This window comes from Syngnathus floridae, chromosome 5 (assembly GCF_059516105.1).
Source record: "Syngnathus floridae isolate MCC-2025c chromosome 5, RoL_Sflo_1.0, whole genome shotgun sequence".
Taxonomy (NCBI): Eukaryota; Metazoa; Chordata; class Actinopteri; order Syngnathiformes; family Syngnathidae; genus Syngnathus; species Syngnathus floridae.
The window spans coordinates 763,884-784,979 of record NC_142417.1 but is presented as its reverse complement, the minus strand read 5'-3'; the positions used below and the strand labels follow the sequence as shown (position 1 = coordinate 784,979).

Below are 21,096 nucleotides of genomic sequence, written 5' to 3'. Positions count from 1 at the left end.
TTTTTTTTCCCGAGCTATTGTTGAGAAAGGACGATGGTTGCGCATCCCAACGGAACGTTACAACACGCAGTCAATACTAATCGGCGATAGGTTTTTGTTTTGTTTTGCTCGGGCATCACGCTTGCGATAGTCATTCTAGACGCTGTAATATGCACAAGGCTGGAAAACAAAAACGACAATAGCGTATGCTAATGTCCGCAGGTGGGATTCCAATATGTAATCCAGGACCATTTGCATGCATATTTACAAAAACAAAGTTGTAGAAATGAGGGAATCCAAGGACGGTTTGGGTTTAAGGCTCCCAAATATTCGAGTGCCTTTTGTTTCGATGGTGTTTTTTGGTGGGTTGATGATAATCACCTGCAGGGTTGACCCCGCCTACCGTTGGTCTCCATGAAGAGCAACAGGGAAACAAGTGAAAGTAGCAACAAAACAGGATTGTGAGAGAGGTCAAGGCCAGGCTACTTCTTTTCCCGTGATGGGTCTGACTAGCAAACAAAAGACACGGAGTGAGTCTCCGTGACCTCTCACCAGGAGGCAGATCGCAAGGCCAACTCGGCAGCAGTCTTTATCTCGACAACGCTTGTTTGGATGAAGAAAATCCAAGAGCGAGAGAGCGAGACAGCCTCAGATATGGAAGACAAGAGAAAATAGCTTGGCAGCTACCCAAGTGGATCATTACCTTCTGGTCCACAACGAGGGAAGGTGAAAGTGATCGCTCGGAAATGAACAGAGGCCTCCGGACAGGTGCTCAATCACAGCTACTACTGTAGCATGGCAGATAACAGCGTGGGGCTTCAAGGTGTTTCCACCAGATGTTCCCTGGAGCCGATCGACACGCTGGTTCTTCACTTGAACGTGCAGGAGAGAGAAATGAAGCGATTGGGAAAAAACACGCCTACTTTGTAACACGGACACACATGTCGTTCGTTTCGCAGCAATAGTTTATTTCGTTGCCCAAAAATACGTGTTACGGGGATGTTTTGAGACAATAACACAAGCACCGTTCTTGGGTTTCCTATCCGAGGAAGCATCCATGATCGAATGAGCGGACACATCACAACAGGTCCCGGTGTGGAGAAAACGATATCAACGGACTTAATGGTTTTGCCCTCGGCGCAAGGTTAACGTCTTGTGAAAAATAGTCAAACAGCAGTCGGTGATTCACTCATCCTGCCCGACACTGAAACCGGAGCTTGGCTTAATAGATGAGTCACACTAATGGAGCAGACCAATGGAGACTTTTCGCCGTAGTGAAAGGCAAAGTCTGTTGACAATTGGAATACGTCCTATTAAGTGATAAAAGGGAATGTTCACATTTGTCTATGTGGTTTGTTTTTCTTTTCATTGTTGTTTAATGTTGCATGATGATGCAATAGTGCTGTATTTGCAAAGCTCGGCGCACATGTATCACAGTGCAATGCATCAAGGCGCCTTGTGTAATTCAGATAAATGAGCACCATTAACGTTGCAACGTAAGGAGCACTACCCAGATGCCCGAAAAGAGAAAAGAAAAGCTCACAAAGATGACTATATTTATCTATATTTAAGTTCTAGGCACTCCATTCTTGGGGGGGGGGGGGGGGGGGTTCAATTCTGTGCTCCCCCCCTCCCCCATCCAACCCAATTGAGCGTTCTCCCCGCGTTATGTGGAGAATGATGACTTGCGTTATAATGGATGCGCCGGCGCTCTCGCAAACACTGATCAATACACTACAGACGCTTCAGAAAATGACTTTGGCTTCCAAGGTTGCGGTCATTTTTCTCATTTAAATTTGCTCTCTATCTGATTAAGCGTCGCGCGTCGCAGATGTGGCATCTTACAAGACGTCGAGGTGAGATGACCTCCGTTGCGTATTCTGCTGCTGAGATGATTGCGAAAATGTTAGTAAATGTTGGAAGGAAAAAGATCTCCCTTTTTAAAGTTGCATATAAATTCAGATTTGTGTCTTGAGACAAACTTCTGCGCACCTTGTAAAAATTCAGGTACGTAAGAACATAAAAAAAAAAATTCTACGAGCGTTTCCATTTTTGAGAATCACAAAAACTCGCTGATGCTTTACAACCTTCAAATCTGCAGGTCATTGCACCTCAAAGTAGGGCGGGCATAACAATAACTGCCACTATTAAATCAGACAAAAAAGGGAAACGTTTTACTGCACGGGCTTGTGATGTGTGGCACAAGCACAACAAGCAAGGAAAAATGGCCAAATAAGCAAGAACCACCGGACGGCGGCGGCCTTCCTAAAAAGCTCCCGGAGGGATTGAAACCTGCTCAGAGGATGGATTAAAACCGTGGCGCAGATAGACCCATGGCTCCATCTTCATTTCTATTTAATGACCGTTTTCAGTGCCAGTCGGCCTTTGCGGTATTCCGAAGGTAGCGCGGAACCCCGGAATGCATACTGAGTACTCAATCCGCCCCCTCTGTGACACACGCAGCGTTTCAACTCCAAATGAAGTGAATGAGCCAAGCTGCTCGCACCTCATGTCTATGCCATTCCGGCAGCATCGCAAACATTAGACCAATCATCAATCAGATCAAAAACCAAATGCCATAATGTGCATGGCTGGCCCGGCCACCTGGAGGCTGCCAACTTTAAATCCATAGCTGTAATCAGTTGCAAAATGAGATGGAAGCGTGACGTCAGTGACGCACTCCGATGGCTTGTGTGCAGCTGTTGTTTGACAGCGTCTCTCTTTTAATAGACTACAGCAAATCAACACCTGCAGCAAGAATAAAATAAAATAAAAAAAAAACATTCCCGGCAAGACAGACAGCTGACAGCATCAGCCAACACACTGTATCATGATCAATCATCTTCAAGAAGACACCCAATGGTTGCCTCCCACCCTTTGTACTTTTATACACAGTAGGAGGTGTTAAAGACAAAAATCCAATTCCAAACCAACACGGCGAGAGACATGAAGTGACTTTTGGCGGATTGAGAGGGACATTCAGTCTTGATTTTTCTGGGGGGGGTTCTATATTCAGCAGTGGGAAACCATGCGCTGTAGAGATTTGTAAAGTGTGAAATTGGGGGTGGTATGGTTTCATTTGGCAGTCAGGTTTTTACGGACAGGTAATTGTTGCCTGTAAAATGTTGGACTGAACATTTTGCCTACAAAAAAGGCACGTCACGAGGCTAGCGGTGGCCGCCATAGTTGAAGCTAGTAGCGCTAACTTTCACTAGCATTTTATTTTTGTACTTTCGGACCCGCTCGGATGTGTTGTTGTTCGGACATGTTGTCGTTCCGCAAAGCGGTACAGTCCAGCGATGACGAGTTCCAAGTCTTCTGTACGAAATGCTCAAAATATGAGTTGACTTAAAGTTGTTTCTCGTTTGCTTGCTTTTATGAAGATAGTCTGCAGGACTGGAACAGAGCAAGGCTTCCTTCATTATGTCTGCAATTTTTGCCTTTGGGGACTCGCCAAATTTTAGCAAGGACAAAATAATCCGAGCCAGAGTCAAGTCTTGTTTTCCATATTCCATGTGATGACTCTGAGGTTCTTCCCTGGAGGTGATCTCTCCAAGAAGACCAATTAAGGCACGCCAGCGCCTGTCAGGGAGGAAAATGGAGGCGATCCGACGGCTTGTGTCGTCGTGGCGACTGGCAGACAGTCAAAGCAGGACCATCAATTGATGCTTGGTCCATGCTTGAAAAGTTTCAAATGATGTACTATCCTCTACTCCCCTCTGCAACCTCGACTGCACACGTAACTGGATTTTGACAGTGGAACCTCCCAAGTTGAATGCATCTAAACTCATAAAGAATTCAACAAATACAGTTGGAAAAAATATTTCTCCAAACTTTCAAAACAACCCAGAGTTGGAACTGCTGCCATGCACGGCGTCACATGAGCCTCCGCATAGCTTACATCTCAGCAAATCTCATGAGAAAATGGTTTTTGTCTTTTCCGAGTGTGTGTGTGTGTGTGAGTGTGTGTGTGTGTGTGTTGCGCTGCCATCACACAAAATGCTAATAAAAAATGAATAATAAATATGATAACGTTGAAAACAATTACTGCATACACATATTTACATACATAAATATATATATTATGACATATATACATACATACATAGGTGTATATATATATATGTATATATGTATGTATGTAATACATGTATGTTCTAGTCTACACACATTGTAAAGCCTGTTTTTGGTGCTATTGCAAGTGTGACACTCAATCTGTCTAGGAAATGCTGGCACCTCTAGAAAAGGGCTGGCAAAAAAAAAAAAGTGTGGTGATTAGTTAAATGTTGTGTCCATCTGCTCTGACAAATTTTGGGGTTGGAGGCAAGTATTTGTTATGCCACGGTCCTGCTTGACTGAATCCAATGATCCCTTTGGTGCACATTTCAAATGCCGTCGACTTGGAAACATGGCCTGCCTGGTTGGAGGCATGACTGCCTGTTTAATGATTGTTTTACTGTTACAGTGATCATTTGTTGTCATTACAACGTGATGTAGGACTGACTTGACAGCTTGTACAGGTACATTGTTGCATTGAGCGCCTCCCTATTTTTTGTACGTTTAAAAAAAAAAATCATTATTAGCACTGAAAGAGCCGTTACTGCTAGGCTGAGTTGCAATTGATGGTTCAATTACGAACATGCACGGTCTTTGAAGTTTAATTGCTAAAAAAAATCAATTAAAGGTCTACTTTCCTTTCTATAAAGACAAGAGATCCCATTTTATAAATGTGGCTAATCTGGTATTTAGTTACTGGAATATCGAGCTCGCCTCAAAGCCTAAATTTACTTTGAGAGAAACTTTGGACCAAGTTGAAAAAAAATGACCTCAACGTGGCAATTCCAACCACCGAACGAACGCATTAGGGTCGATAAATTCATCAAATTATCAAAATAGCCGAATGCTTTTCAAGTACTTCAAATAGACAGGATACATACTGGATATGCGTGTGAAACGATGAATCGACCTTAAACGACCGCTATGAAATTCCTAAAAAAAAACTGCCTTGCATAGCAAAACACGGGTCAAACTTTTCCTACTTGAATGAATATTTCTGTGCTGAGTTGCTGCAGCAAGCCCCCCCCCCCAAAGAAAATGACCATTGCACATCTTCCACTGCAGCATGGCGAAAAAGGTCAGTTACATCACACTGCTGAACGCACTGATGCATTGTGGGAAGTATTCCCAGCCCCCATGCACTGTGGACCTTTGAGAAAGGCGTGAGTCACTTACTGCCAAGCACGATGTCCCCCTTGTCCCGAGAGAACCAATTACATTGTATGTTTGCCCCCAAAGTCTCAGCATGAAGCACACACAAGGAATAAAAATATCAGGTGAGGCGGAGAAAGATGGTGCACACTATTGATTGTCTCAGTGTTGTATCAGCCTCCAGGCTGACAGGCTTTGGAGCTGTCTTCTTTGCATTGTCAAAACGCTGAACACGGCAACCGTTTGGTTTGAAAATGCAGATTTACGTCAACAGCGTTGTTGTCATTTCAATTCACACAGCCCGTGCGTACATGCGCTGATATATATTTCGCATATATTAGATTATTTTATATTATATTATATTGAATTATATTATACGTTATGTTATATTTTATTTTATTTTCTACTTATTCTATTCTATTTGTATTATATTTGTATATTTTTCCATATACGAAATCTATTTTTTTCAAATGGACTTCTGCTGTTGTTTTTGCCAGATGGCAAACAAATGTTGGGATACGTTACCGCCACCCACGCTGACATCTGCAACGGTGAATTGATACTTTGAAGCCGGTCGAAGTGAGCTCTAGTGAGGCATGCCCGTCTGGCTCAGTACAATGATCTACGATTCCCTCGTTCCGTCGACAAGTTTCAGTCAACCGGTTTGCGATTCTGAATATCCGAGTAAACGCACGCCCTCCAAAGTAAATGATCTCAAGTAGCTGTTTTTTTTCGAGACACTAAATTCTCATTTCCCCGAGCTCTTCAACATGGACAGATGTTCAACGAGCTCTCGTTCCTATCGAGGTGTTATTCCATTCAGTTTCAAGTACCGTGGCAACCCGCCCGAGGCAGAGCTGTCTGGTCCCACACAGCCTTGAAGGTCAACCTCTGAAAGGCAACTGATACCCCTGACTGCAGCTCTTTTTTGCTCGTCTTCCATTTGGGCAAATGGCAAGACTCGGGTAATCAATCAAGTGCCATCAAAAGGCCAGACAGGAAGGAGCCAAATAGAAAAAAGAAAAAGAAAGAAAAACATGTCCACAACGTCCCATTAGATTCTTTAAACATATAACGTGACCGACTTACATTTTGAATTTAAATTCCGAGACTTTATTGCTTGTCTTCAAGTCAGCTGGGAGTGCAAACATACACTTAAAAAGCTCAGTCTCTGTTTTGGAAAGTTTCCAGAAAAAAAAAAAAAAAAAGTACTTGCATATCTCAAGAATGTAAAAATAAAAACAACGAAAGAAAAGACCAATCCGTGATTCCGTCTCCCCAAAGGATTTACAAAATGATTTATGCATTCCAAACAATTTTGAACAGGTTGTTTATTTGACGTGTTTGCCTGCATGTGCACAAAGACGCCTGATTACATATTCATAAACCGATGCATGGTGAGATGTCGGCTCATTTTGTTTGAAACCATTTACAGAATTTAGGGGAAGAATTTGACGGTGACTCAGTTGAATTTAATCAACACAAAAGGGCTTTTTTCAATTCTTTTTTTTTTTTTTTGATGAAGTCTTAAATCAGTCTGACCTCGTTATTTCTTTTTCAATCACAAGCTTTTTGGCTCCCTGAAATGATCTGGCTCTTTTAACCTCATGGCCAGCTCCAAAGGCAAAATGTAGATGTGTCATCCTTAACTAAAGACTATTATGTAATCATATGTAAGGATCACAGTGGTTAGGAACTCGTATCGTTCCGTGATAACATTTGAGGAAATGTTTTCCATTGTAATGAATAGAAATGCAATGAGTTTGCTCTAGCCTCAAAACAATGTTATATTTTCATTTTTATTCGGTGCATCAACAAAAATAATTGCTGTAGACTCTTGAGTTGAATATATTTTGGTTCCATGTTTCCTATTAAAATAAATAGAATTGAAATAAAAATAGATTCTCAAAATAAAAATAGGTGAAAATTCAATTTATAATGATGATACGGTCGTGCTTACTGCTTGCCTCAATGGCCACTTTGGATTCAAACTTGCGAACTTTCCACCCAAAATATTGTCTAACCGCAGGTCATTTTGCTTTTAAGAAGTTGCTTATGAACCGAATGGTTGGTAAACCGGGTCATAGATAACTCTGTATCCACTGTGTTGTTATTATTTTTTTTTTGTAGTTTATTTTTCGTATTCTTGCCTGGGGTTAAAATGATTTACAGGGAACCTTGACGATAGGGCTTTCTAATGGAATATCTAAAATATTGAGCATTGTGTCTCGATGTGTGCTGCATATGTTGTGGCTTAATGTACTTTCTTCACATCCATCTATTGATGAAAACATAAAAGCAACATCATGCACATATGTAATATGCATGATGGGCAGCAGCTGCAAGACTGACACATTTATCATGAAGTTGGCGTGGCATAAAATCACGCGTCGAAACGTCGCCGCACATGACATCACGGAAGAGACCACGAGGGAAGTTCAGACGGCAATATTGAGATATTTGTCATTTTTCGCCACTAACCACGAGGACGCCCATTTCGATCATTTCGTACGGGAAAACCAAAATTCCACTCGGAGGTCGACCGCTTTCCCCCAACGTATTTTGTCCCGCCTAAGTGATTCTACTGTATTTTTTATTTATTCCATAAATAAATAATTGATGAAATCCTTTTGGCCGATTCACTGTGTCGAAATTACACCCATTAGTGTGACCGGAAGGATGTTGCAGGATTTATGAGAGTCCAAAGATCAAGCCCATAGCGCGTGATTAAAAAGCAGGGCTATTTCCTGCAGAAGGAGGCCGTGTTGCAGTATTGATCCCTACGTTAGATAACTACTGGCAATTTGTGTAACGAAGGACTTGTGTTGCCGCTAGTGCTGTAATCACAAGCCTCTGGCTGACGTGCCATTTCCACCCTGTCAGATGAACACAACTCACGTCCGGGTAGCTTATGAGGTTCCTTGGCATTTGCACGCTGTTCATCCCGCTCCCCTTCAGCAAATCTACAATCAATTCTTTCTCTCTCTTGTTTCCAATTAAAGAGCGACCGCCGTTCACGGCTCGATACGGTTCGGCTTTTGGGAGGCTGGCTCTTCTCGCGAGGTTGTGCCCTATCAGTGCTCGAGATCAAATGTCAACCGCTCGCTTCAGACGGTCCATCAGGCTTTTCATCCTGGACCGCGGCGATCGCTGTCGCTCACCTTTACGCTACGCTCTGAAATGATTCATCGCCTTTATGGAGTCGCAAAGACTTTCCGAAAACTCTCCCCTTTAATTCGCCAACCGTATTGTATTACATTTTCCTTTTCAAGGTTCTCAAGGCTTTAAGGTACTGTCTTCTCATTCACTTGATGACACAGCATCGGGAGCAACAGCCGACCGATTCAGTGTCTTCATCAGGGACACGGTCACAAGGGCGCAGGATCGAACACAACCTTCGGTTTGGGGATGGCCATTGAGGATTCAGCCCGTGCATCGCATCATTTCATTTGAATATAGTTTGCTGTGACGAGAATAGGGAAGGGAAAAAAAATGTCCACCAGCAGTTAGTTCTAATGGCCCTGTTCTTTCTTCTAATCTCCCCCTGCTGTGAAAAAGACATTTGAGTGAGCGCAGGATCCGGGAAATAACGCCGCCGTCCGCAGATGACGCTGGAATGAAAAGTCGTCAATCAGCACCAAGTTGACACGTTGTAAAATGCATCATTAATGGCTTAATGAATCACAATTTAAAAGGTGTTGCCATCTCTCCCACCTTGCCATAGCCGTAGATGTGCATGTCACTTTCATCGATCGGGCCCGTGTGTGTTGATGTATAGACTCAATCTAAGTGCACTCACTGCGGGCCGTTATGGATGTTGGCCGCGAAGGACGTTTGTACGCCGGCTTGCCTGCGCCTCGGCTCCGCCCGTGTGCTTTAGTGCTCCACCTCGGTTTTGCTGCGCACAAAAGACGGCAACCTAAAAACGCAACGAGATAGTTAAGCTACTGACATCGTGACTGCCTGGGTGTCAATTCACAGTCCAGTTTGGTGCATTTGGTCTAAGTGGAGGTGCAGGTGATGTATGGCAATTCTGCTCACCTTTGCAGACTTTATAAAGTACTTTTTAAATCTGGACAATTTGGGTTACACGATCATTAAACTCACCACCAGCCCATTTACAAATGGACATCTATAGCCATCATCGGGAGTGAATGCGTTAACAGAAAATCCGCATAGACGAGAGTAGATCGGGAGACCGCTGCACTCTGTTATAAATGGACAGACCCCATGCTGAGCCGCGTACGCAATCCTAAAATGAAGTGCAGAGAGCTGAAGTGTCAGCAGATCTACAGTAGCCCATTTCTATTTGGACACGAGTGTCTCTGGTGTTACTGATTGTTCCGCGAGCAGATTATGATTGGTCAAGAGGGTCTAATTAGCGACTTGATAGACTAAACCTCAGCTGCTGTCTTGTGGGTGAGTGCGGTTCGACAACGTTAGCATCAACCAGAGACTTCTCTGAAGAGGTCACTTGGCAGACTGAAACTGGATGTATCGTATATATAATGGAAAAATGCTGAAGTGAGAAATCCATGCAATTTATAGAACAAGTCTTCTGATGATTTCCCAGTTTGTCTCTTTCACTGGGTTGTTTTCATTGAATTTGAGAGGAGAGCGCATTCAAATAATGAGCAAAAGCCTCCCCTGGGGAGTGTGCTCCTGACCCCCTCGGGTTTTTGCTAAGCTCCTGCATCCTGCCGTGTATTGATAGATAATGCTGGCTTAATTCCATGAACGAGCCTGCTGTTAAGCGGTAAATACCTCACCCAAACAAAGTTTAAATAGCAGCATCAATGTCATACCTCCGAGCTGTCGACATTTATTCGGGTATTTTCATGACCCAAATTTGCTTCTGTGTGTTTTAATCCAATAGAGTTTTACTGACTGACTGACTTTTTTTTTTCTTGCCGTCTCATACTGCATTTTAATATAATCCAGCACTGTTTTTATGTAAAAGCAAAATGTTGACCCAAATGTTTTTGTAAACACACAAATGTGACGTAAAATAATTTTTAAAAAGTCCTAGATTGAACTTCCACACTTCAAAAACACTCATTTGTCTACTTTAAAGGCAATGTGCATTTTCATTTCATATTTTCTAACAGCAGCCAGGCATCTTCTTCCGTTAACATTTTGACAGAGAAAAAAAAGAAAAAGACAATGACAGTGATACAGCTTTTATTTATCTCCTTGAGAGTCCTTGAATGACTGTGCTGCATTTGACACTTTCCGCTTATCATTCATCTCGCAGACACAAATGTGTAAATTTACTAATTCATTCACTTGTTACTCTCCGGAGTAGATAAATAGTAGGAAAGGCCACATCAGGTCAAAGCAGGAAAAAGTTGTAATGCATCTCAATTTCAACAGCCCAAACAACTTGTTTTCTTATTTTCCTAATTCGAATCAAGTATCCTTTTGTGCGCTCATAACTTTCTTGTTTAAACTCCCAATTATTTTTAGACGTGCGGTTGAGCCCTCCATGTAGCGTATTGGACGTGACTGCGGCTCCAGCTCGTGCTAATATCATGTCACATCGATCTGTCAGCCAGAGGCCCTTTGGAATCTGGGACACTTTCCCCATCCGTCCCAAAGGCATGATTAGTGATTACAATTTGACGCTACATCAGTGCTGCAACTTGTGGCTGCTGCTGCTGCCGCTGCTGCCGCTGGTTCAGCTCGGAGAAAAAAAAAAAAAAAATCAACGCTGAGGGCTCACCGGCCATTCGCAACTGAAACGCCACCATTTATGAGAACGAGCCAAACAGCAAGCGGAAATGTCACTCTTTATTTGCATGAGAGTGAAAATGTATTACTCTGCCAACATTGGTGAATTTAAATCATTTCTTCCTTCTGGCTATTCTCCATGAATGTTTGAAGAGATTAAACGTGTGAGGAATTGCCGGTGACACACATCTCTCATGTGGAACGCTAACAATGCATGTGGGTTGTTTACACATACACACACACACACGCACACACGCTCGCTGACCTCTCATGCATCGCCGCGCTAATTGCATCTCCGCCCTCAGATGAGCGGGGGGGGGGGGGATCTTTTCCGACCCGAGAGGTGATGACAGGAACACCCAGAGCGATAGATGTAAAGACACGTGATGACACGTTGATGCCCTTGGGCAGTGTCAGCTAATGATCTGTGACATATGAGCCATCTTAGCTATAGATTTGATCGTCTCCCAATCAAAATAGTGCTTGACATGCTGGACTGATGTCAAGTGGTGGCGGGGATGTCAAAGACTGGAAGACATTTTTAACCTGTTTGTACGTGTTTGGTCAATCATGTCTTGAGCAATTTTGTGTCGTGTGATGCTAAATGCTTGGCTATGTTTTACCGTTAGTTGCGTTGTTGTGTGTTGGTTATCTGGAGTGCACCAAACAGTGCTCAGTAAATGTCTTCCTTAAAAAAAATAAAAAAAATAACACAAATAGCACACGCAAGTGAAGTGCAGCTTTCCCTCAAGGTCGACTCTTGACAAAAGTTGAGAAAAATATTGTAGAGTATTGTGATTGTGTTGAGACGACAGGACTGTCAGCTGTGACCTCTTTTACTACCATAAATAAATACATTTAAAAAATCTGTACTAGCTTGACTCTCTTATGACCTTAGTTAACTTTTAAAGGCCAAACTGTCCTTGTTAAAAAATAATTAAAAACATCCACAACAAAAGCTCACAGGCCTTTGTGAAATTTCAGGTCACAGAATTTTTGAAGTGATCACAAAACGTTGCCTTTTTATCGTCGACCGTGTTACCGTTCATATTAGCATTTCAAAATGCTTCCAATATCTGCCTTTGTCTTTAATCTACTTTGTCACTGTGGCGACTGAAAATCAATCCGTTGTGCCTTTCTCTTAACATGTTTAAAAGCATTTTACTATATTTGTTTTTTTATTCAAGCTGCTCCGCCTACCATAAAGTCGAGGGACGGGAAGATACACTTTGAAAAATGTTGACGTAACAAATAGACGGACATAATTCTACTATCTCAGTCCAAACAACAAAAAAAGGGAAACATTTCAATCACCCCAATCAATTGAATATCGTACAATTGTGGAGGTCTACCTAATGGAGTCTCCAGATTTTTTTTTTTTAATTAAAACAACGACACAGAATTTTGTTGACAACTGAATCAAGCACTTTACGTGCTTTAAGAACATCACTGAATTAAGTGTGGGGACCAAAAAAAAAAAAATTCCATTCTAAAATGATTTGCTGCTTTGTTTCGAAGGAAGATATTGGTGGATCATGAATCACAAGCCCACAAAAGGTTATCCTCCCTTTCCCTAACTCCCTCCCTCCCTCCTCCCACCCTCCCACGGGAGACACACTTTGAAAAGCAAATGCATTTGTAGTGATATAAAGACATAGCTCAAGGTGCAACAACACAGCACTCCCACAAGTGTAAAAATTGTTTATTAAATGTGTGGATGTGAGTACGATGAAATTCAAGGAAAAAAAGAGCATAATGTGTTTTACAGAATTGTATCAATGTTTATGAAGTCATCTTTCACTCTTTTGTTCATTCACAACTATGGACATTTGACGTAGTATTTCATTTCCATCCTTTTAATGTTGTTGTGTTTTGTTTCCCAATTACGCCAATTTCTTTTGTCTCTCTCAATTTTTTAATGATGCTCATGAAGTCGGATGTTATTTTCTATACATGATGGTAACAAGTGCTTTGCTTCACAGTGGATAAAATAATTTATTAGAATAGTCATTATCGTGTTGATTTTAATTGCATGCAAATAAACCAACAAAATTAAAGGTCAACCATTTCAGTGTACGCTATCCAAATACGTGGAGCCCTTGGGAATGTTTATTAATGCAACATATTTGTAAATGTGTGTGTAAATGGCATCTGTTATGGCTTGAAAAAAAGAAAAGAAACAGAATTAATTCCAAAAGCAAACATTCACTAAACGGCTTCCGCGTGCTATTTGGTCGTCATGGTTGACTGGGATACGTGTCTATTTTTAGCCTCTGTGTTTTTACATTGCCGGTGAAAATGTCAAAAATAAATAAAAGCCCGATAAATGAAGGTGGTGATAATTCATCTCATTAAAAGTTGCACTAGCTTACTGAGAATAATTAAGACCTGATTTCGAAAGGTTTTCCATTTCCTGTAGTTTTCCTTTCTCGGGTTTAATAATAGACTTGCGACACTATTGAAGGAAATATATCAATGCTTCGATTTTTTGAAGTAAAACTATTGATACTATGCAAATGGAGTTTATTCAGTCCCTCTCTAATAAAAGCAGTGAGTATCGACAGGTCTTCAACACACCCACCTGAAATCAATAGTGCTATCTCTCAAGCCTTTAAAGCCCTTGTCAAAGGATTTCGTGGGTAATGAGGGTGCTCGCTCCTGACGGCTTCCCCCGCACGTTGGCGCGAGGTGTAATGAATTGCGGGAGGCGAGCGAGAGGCCAAGCGGGTGCGCGGCAACGGCCGGCCGCGGCCCAAACAGCTGAGGCTCCAGTAATGAGCCTGACAGGCGCGCTCTTTCCACTCATTGACACTCAAGGTGGAGAGCAGAGCAGAGCAGAGCAGAGCAGAGCTTCGACTCCATCTTGGCGGAGTCTCTTCTGGCCTGAACGATGACTCACCACTGATATGACGAAGACAGTCAGTCGAAACAATAATCCCGGGGTATCAAACTTATTTTTGTCGCGGGCCGCATCATAGTTTGCATCAAAGGGCCATTCAAAGTGTCAACCCAAATAAATGGATGAACGTCTCATATTGTGTATATAGTACAGGCTACACAACAATTCGATAACTAGTTTTCAAAACAGAGACTAATTAAAACGGTTCAAATATTTAAAAATGAAAACTTGAATTCAAATCAAATATTTAAAAATAAAAATGATTGAAAATAAAATGAATGGTAATGAAAATTGCTAAACAAGATCTCTATTTTTTAAAAGTGAAAACAATTTAAAATTTTGGAATTGACATATGAATTCGATGCGCAATTTGTCTTCGCGGGCCACCTAAAATAATGTGGCGTGATGATCTGGCCCCCGGGCCTTGACTTTGACACCTGTGCAATAATAGTTTTAAAAAAGCATGAGACTAACAATAATTCAATTCATTATCTACACGTTTTCAGGCCAGCACTGAGGAAAACGTTAAGTTTCATCTCTGAGTGCAGGCTCATCCTTCTTTAATGCGTTCTATTCCAAGACGGGCTTGCGCGGCGAACGCCTCTCCGACGACCTTCCTTCGCAGCTAAATTCTTCCGCAAAAATCTTCCAACATAGCTCGCAGCAGTCATTGGGAAATTCACATTGGCTCTGATGTAACTTATGAAGCTGTCGTCGACTAAAACAGCCACTTTGATTTTATGAGAGTGATTGTTGTTTCTATGCAGGTTTGTGAATGTGCCATTTAGTATGAGGAAGTGAAAACATTCATCTGGAAAGGAATCAGGAAAGAAATTCAACTGATCACTTTTTGTAATCTGCTCTTTCTAATATTTAAGCAAAAATGGTGTTATACGTCTGCCAAGGCGCGGAAAGAAACTGTTAGCAAAATGGCCGCCACTATTACCTTAAAACGTGACTGGGTAGATGTTCAATGTGTCAGTCATGACATCCAAGCCATTCTTATATTGCTGTATTACTATCCTTTTAGAATGAAAGTAACGCTATTTTGAAAAAGTCAGGCCCCTGATCAACGCAGCAGCTGTGGCTGACATCAGCGTCTTTCCAGCGCTAATGCTAACTGAGTATTGCTACCGATACTGTTTCGTTGAACACTACGCATTTTCATTTCACAACCAATTACGAATGAGCATGTTTTAGAATTGCACTCCGGGCTTTAATCAGAGAAGAAAGGCTTGAGTGGGGATTTGTGAAGTGAAGCTATATTCATTTCATGCTAGCACTTCTAACACCAGCAACTCCCCCATGGTGGCCTACATTAACTATGCAGGTGATGTTGTAATGAACATTTTACCATTCTTAACAGTCATACAATTATAAAAAGACGTTAAGCACCGTAAACGACCTTGAAGCTTCCACTTGAGATTTCCTGGTAATTTGATTTCCAAGAGGCTTTTTTCTTTCGCCCTCCCCGTTTTAAAAAGAAAAGTGAATAGAGACGGTTTGACTTTGATTTTATGTGGAACTATGCATGAAATGGAGAATATTTAGGTGATGCAATGGGTGCGTCTCCACGAAGTATTTTATTTATTTTTTTAGTATATATTTGGTCGTATTGGTCAGAATCTTCAGGGCGCATTTGGAGGCGCTCGTGACTTTGTACATTTTCTGTGTGTGTAAATAAGAGCTGAAACGTAAGCCTCTTGTTCATAGTCCCAATTGCTAGGTCATTGATATCGATCAAGTGCACCATTAATGACATTGGACCCAACGTATTAGCACTATTTGGTCCAAATACACAGACGAGTGCACTGATCACCACTTAAAGGGAGTCTGTGCTCGTTGGAGCGTTTCCGCATCCTTGCTAATTAAATGACTCACAGAGATGACATTTTATTGGCGTTATGTAATTAATATCAATGTAATTGAACAAGTAGGTTCTTATGTGAAATACACAAGAAGGATTTGCTAGATGACATTCATTGGTACATCAATTATTTCAACATTGGGGCAAAAATACGAAAAAAACAAGAACGGTGTTAATGACCAACGACGATAATTGAGAAGTGAGTGAAGAGAACTGCTTGATATTGTTGCCATTACAATTGATTCAATGGAAGATGGAGGCCTGGAACGTCATACTGAAAGATCTTGATAGAGAATTGGCCGGCCAGAAAGCCAGTGACCTGCAGCATGTTCATGTTTCATGATCAGTCTACTTTACGGTCCGTTTGCTGCCCGCGCAGAACGGCTCGGTGTCAAATGGGTCTAATACAAGCATGTGTCCTCAACCATCAATCTTGGTTTCCCCCCCAGCCCTTGAACTTCCTGGATCAGAGGCTGTCCGCAATGAATTCAGATACACTAAATCCCTGACCAATAAACCGCCTGGGCTCGGCGCTAACATCAAAACAAGCGGCGTCCTTCCGTGCTCGGCCAGCTGTTAGATTTGGCCAAGATTATTGGGAAGAAATGAGTGTACAATAGATGCCAGGATGGGTGATTCACTGCTTAATCCCACCCCTTCCTGCCCTTTGCCTTCTCGGGAAGTTCTGCTTGCATCTGCACTGCGGTAAGTGCGAGCAAACGCTAAAATGTGCACGGTGTCTTGGCAGGTGCGATGATTTAAAAATTTGCGATTCCTCGTGTGAAAATCTAAAACGCTTCTTATGTGCTCAGTGAAGCAGCTGTGCCTTTTAATTGGCTCTAGATGGGAAATTCAATTAAAATAGTCAGATTTCACACTCACGTGAGATTAATTGCCCAAACCTGCACTTGATGTCTGAATAGCTAATGATGGTTATTGTCTCTCATTCAAATGATAAATGCCGTTAGCAAAGAAAATACTTTGGTGGCGCTTCATATATTTATATCAACCCTGCCATGACGTACTAACAAACATCAGGTGTGTGTGTGTGTGTTAACTTATTCACTGCCGGCCCCGTTAAAATACATCTTTGACGTCTATAGTCGTCAATGGCAGCGAATGGGTTCAAAAAGGCCGTCAAGCTGCAGCGCCCAACGCTAGACATTAGGGAATAATTGGAGAGCGAGTGGCTGAGAAGTGATACACGCACGGCGTAGCGGCCCAGGCAAACCTCTCAGATTATGTTTTTAATCACATCTGCACGCTAGCGGGCCATTAAGTGGTGGATCGCATTGCAGCGTTCGGGCTTATATTGCGTGGAATATTCCATCAGAAAATTGTCCCTCCCCGTACTACCTAGTTTTACCACAACAGCTTGAGAGTAGATGACCTGCCAGATGTTTGTAATCTCACACCGAGAAGCTTGTGACTCAGATAAAGGGAACATAGGAGGGGATTATAAAATGCTGACAGTTTCCCCGGATAATCGCCGATAGGCGGCAATTGTCCTCTTTTAACCCCCCCCCACCGCCGGCTCCTCGGACGTTACGTAAGACTCGGCGCACGGGTCACTCGCGCAAATGGAACATCCATTTCAATTAGTTCCACAAATTTCTCAATGACTAACTTGGGCTGAGCGTGATACTTTGGGAATCCTTTCAACCATGTCCAGATTGGTGATTAAAATCGGGTCGTCGTTTTCGTCCAGCGAAAATAAAACCAACCTCTTATAATACTCCCTTTCCTTCCCATAATTATGACATTATGTAAACCTGAGGAAAAATGATTTTGTCATTTATTCATAGCATACCGCTTTCTAAATCAAGAGCCTCCATCTATTAATATTTTTTACTTTAATGTGACTCTAAACCCATGAAATGTTACGGAGCGAACAGAAGCTCCATATTTCTTCGCTACTTAGTACTGGAACATATTCTCCTCTATTAGAGAGCAAAAATTGGAGCCATGGAAGTGTAAAGAATTGGACATCATCCCCCCTAAGACCCAGAAGAACATCTACAAACGTTGCCTTGCCAAGCACAGATCGTTAAGAGCATGTTGTGCTTTTGAAGACCATTTTGCCGTTCTGTGGAGAGTACATGAATGCAACATGTTCCTCCATGCCAACTGCTTGCTGCAGTTTAGTCCAACTTATTTTGCGTGGAATGAAAAAGATCCCACTTTAGGAGTAGGACTTGTTTTTAGGGTTGGGCATTTGGTTTTAGTATTTGGGATTATGGTCAGTGAGATGGAACGTTTCGAACTCGATTTGAGAGCGATATGGAAGCCCTCTGATCAGTAAATCCAAAGTAGCGTCATTGGACGGTCATGGAATCAACTTGCCGGGAACATCTGGAATCACAGGTGCTTTTGGGTCGGCTGAGTTTGAATACCCAAGCAGACTGAGCGGGACCGATGATGAAGCAGCTGGGTGGAATCGTCACACATTCTGACAGTGAAGATGAGAAGCCATGGCGTGACATTTAATGGACCACAGACTGATAGACCCACAGAGCGTAGGCACTGGGATAATTGCTTCGGTGAAAACGATGGCAGAATTGCGGATGGGAAATATTATGACAGCATAGAGGCACTCAGGAGGCATCGCGTCAACAGGATACGGCAGGAATTCCTCCAAAGGTCTTGCTAATTCACCTTTCCATAAAACCCATTTGACAAATAGAAAGTGCATCTTTGTTTGGCTTTCAAGAGGCATTTTGTTGCTTTCTTATAAAACCCCTACTCTACATGATGAAAGCTATTTGGGACCCTTGGACATAATAACAGGACTTGGTCTTCATTTTCCATCATCCTGGGGGAATGTGATCTGTTGTCTCTGGTCTTGGATCTCTGGAGAGCTCTTGCAATTTCTGCAAAAAAGCGTTCTTGCAAAGTATGCAATTGGTCAAATGTCTTGGTCGGATGTGGCAAAGCAGAAAGTAAAAATCCACCGATCATCTTGAGCAAGAAGAAAAATTCTGTGGGAATTAAGGCCTGAATCGTGAATTTACTTCAAGAAGTAATGTCTTAAGACGAGTTTCCTCCGTAACGATCCGGTCAATATTTGATGTCTATTTTACACGAGCCAGGCATAACGCTCATCAAAACATTCGCAAATGATCTCGTACAATAAATGTTCATAATAATAGATTTGTCCTTCAAATGTTGCGTCAGAGGATTATCGACTCAGACTAGCGTTTTTATTTTTTTCATCCAATAGTACTAATGTTTGTGAGTCATGCTCTCGGATAGTAGACGATTACCAGACTCTGCACGCCTTGTTGGTCTTTTGAGTATAATCAAACATTAGCGATGATCATTGCGTGACTGAACACGTAAATGTGGTGGAGCCCCGTTTTATTCAAGCTCTGGGCTTGTGAACGCCACAGAGAGCCTTTGTATATGGCGAGCTTTGTTGTTTGTACTCATCAAATCCAATTGAGCCATTAGATGAAGTCATTTGCACCACGCTTTCACGAGGTGGACAAGACCAAATCCGATTGGCTATCAGCCTAAGCTGCCGCAAAAGCGCCGCGGCTTCCCGTTGCCTTTTTCATCGTCCTTCGGCGTAGGCCTGGCTGCCAACATATGTACAGCATTAATTTGGATGAATCGGGATTGGGAACAAATTGCCCTTCTGTATCCACAAATCCTACAGGATTGGAAAAATAATGAGTGGCTCTGTCCTCATAAATGGTTGACCGGATGATCCCTTCTGCATCACACCGCTCGCTCGCTCGCTCGCTCACCTTACCTCACGTTCTGCCATGAAGCGCAATGGTCACAATCACAGCGTGTCAAATGATGTTTCCGCACCGCACAGAAGCACTTTGAATTGGCTCAGCTCTCCATTTGGGTCGCTGTTCCACTTCCAAGAGCTCTGGGAGGGAAAAGAAGAAATATGCGCTAGGAGGGTTTGTTTTTCCACAAGTGTAATTGAAACAGTTTCGGGAAATGACAAAAAAATGACGTCTTACCGCACTTGTGGCCGACTGGATTGCACTGCACAGCTGCTTCTCCAAGAACATTCTGTTCAAATATTTGGCTTTGGGAGTTGCGCTACGCGCCCAGGCAGCTCCGCCCTATATTGCTTAATGCAACTCTGACAGTTCAGAACATTCCAGAGATATTCTCCAAGCCCTTTAAAACAATAACAAATCATTGATTATTCATATTCATTTTTCTTCATAGTCAGTCGGGGAAACTGGTTGTGGTGTTCACTTTTAGCTTTTGACTTATAATTTTGAAATCTTTTAAAATTGAAAAATTTCAGGGTAAGCACACTGGTGGGGCGGTGGGGGGGGTGAGTAATACAGAGGGATGCTGAAGTAGGCAGAAAGAAAGGCAAACGTCAAAGTCTGGCACTCTCGTCTATAGCGAAACTTTCTCATAAGCCTTTGCCTTAAGGTTTGAGCTGAAATATTTGAGTCACAGTCACTGAAGCTTCCGCAGAAAATGCCCGATGATCAAAGGTTGATGTGTTCCGGAGAAGACACGGCATGTCTGCAAGAATTTGTATTAGACGTTGAAGGTCGGTCATTTTAGCGACATGTCGAAAAAGGCGTGGAATGTGCGTTTTGTGCTACGAAGCTCTTCTTATCTTTCACACATTTGCATGAACTGGAAATGTTCACCTTGTGAACTTTCTTGTGAACTTTGAACCCGATCAAAGTGTTGCCACCCAAATATGACGGCAACGTATGACTCGACTCCGAACATTCCGATGGAATGAATTGTTTTCTTATTATTTCAGATTTATGGAATATTAGTCTCAGTTTGTTGTGTTAGCTCCCGTATGAGACATTGATTACAAAAAGTACAGCTTTGATTTAAACTCACTTTTTGCTGCCAAAACTTTATTTCCCCAAAAATGCGCAACAAAGGCAACGAAAAGAAACCCATACAAATGCAAAAGTTTGGACGTGAAGGAAAAGTAACAGGAACACAATGTGCTGCCGATGCGAGGGACGAATCCAATTCCTTGCCAAACGTTCCAAATCGTATTCCTGCTTTTTCAGTCCAAGTGTCTGTGAGAACGTTTCAATTTCACCGACCTCGTGATTGCGCATATGCTTTGTAGAAATATTTTCTTCAAGGCGGTATGCTATATTAGTGTGATTTATGCAAGTGGGTCAAGCCAGAAAAAGTGATGCGCTCGGCAATCCTGACAGATTTAATAATTGCATTTTATGTAAAATGTCAGGCCGTACAGCATAGGTCATGTCGGGATAGAACACGGTCAGCTCTACTGTATTAACAAGCAGTGATTTTTTTTTTTTTCTTCTTCTTTTAACCTCGTGATAGTGACACCTAATTACTCAGATCCACTCGGGCGGGAACTGCTTACAATCTCGTCAGTGTCCGTCACTAAAGTATAGTTACAATCCTTGTTGATTTTCCTACTTGAATGGAT

The 21,096-nt window shown here is 42.2% G+C and overlaps 2 long non-coding RNA genes across 5 annotated transcripts in view; one reads left to right on the top strand and one right to left on the bottom strand.

Moving 5' to 3' along the window:
• Positions 1-21,096, top strand: part of LOC148397309 (uncharacterized) — a 157,842-nt gene that overhangs the window by 68,555 nt on the left and 68,191 nt on the right. The gene's annotated exons all lie outside the window — the stretch shown is intronic.
• On the bottom strand, positions 6,357-19,707 carry LOC148397311 (uncharacterized). The gene is made up of 4 exons (XR_015858786.1): positions 19,661-19,707; positions 19,438-19,563; positions 8,902-9,106; positions 6,357-8,798 (listed from the first exon to the last, which is right to left on the bottom strand). It is a non-coding gene; the product is annotated as an uncharacterized LOC148397311 (long non-coding RNA).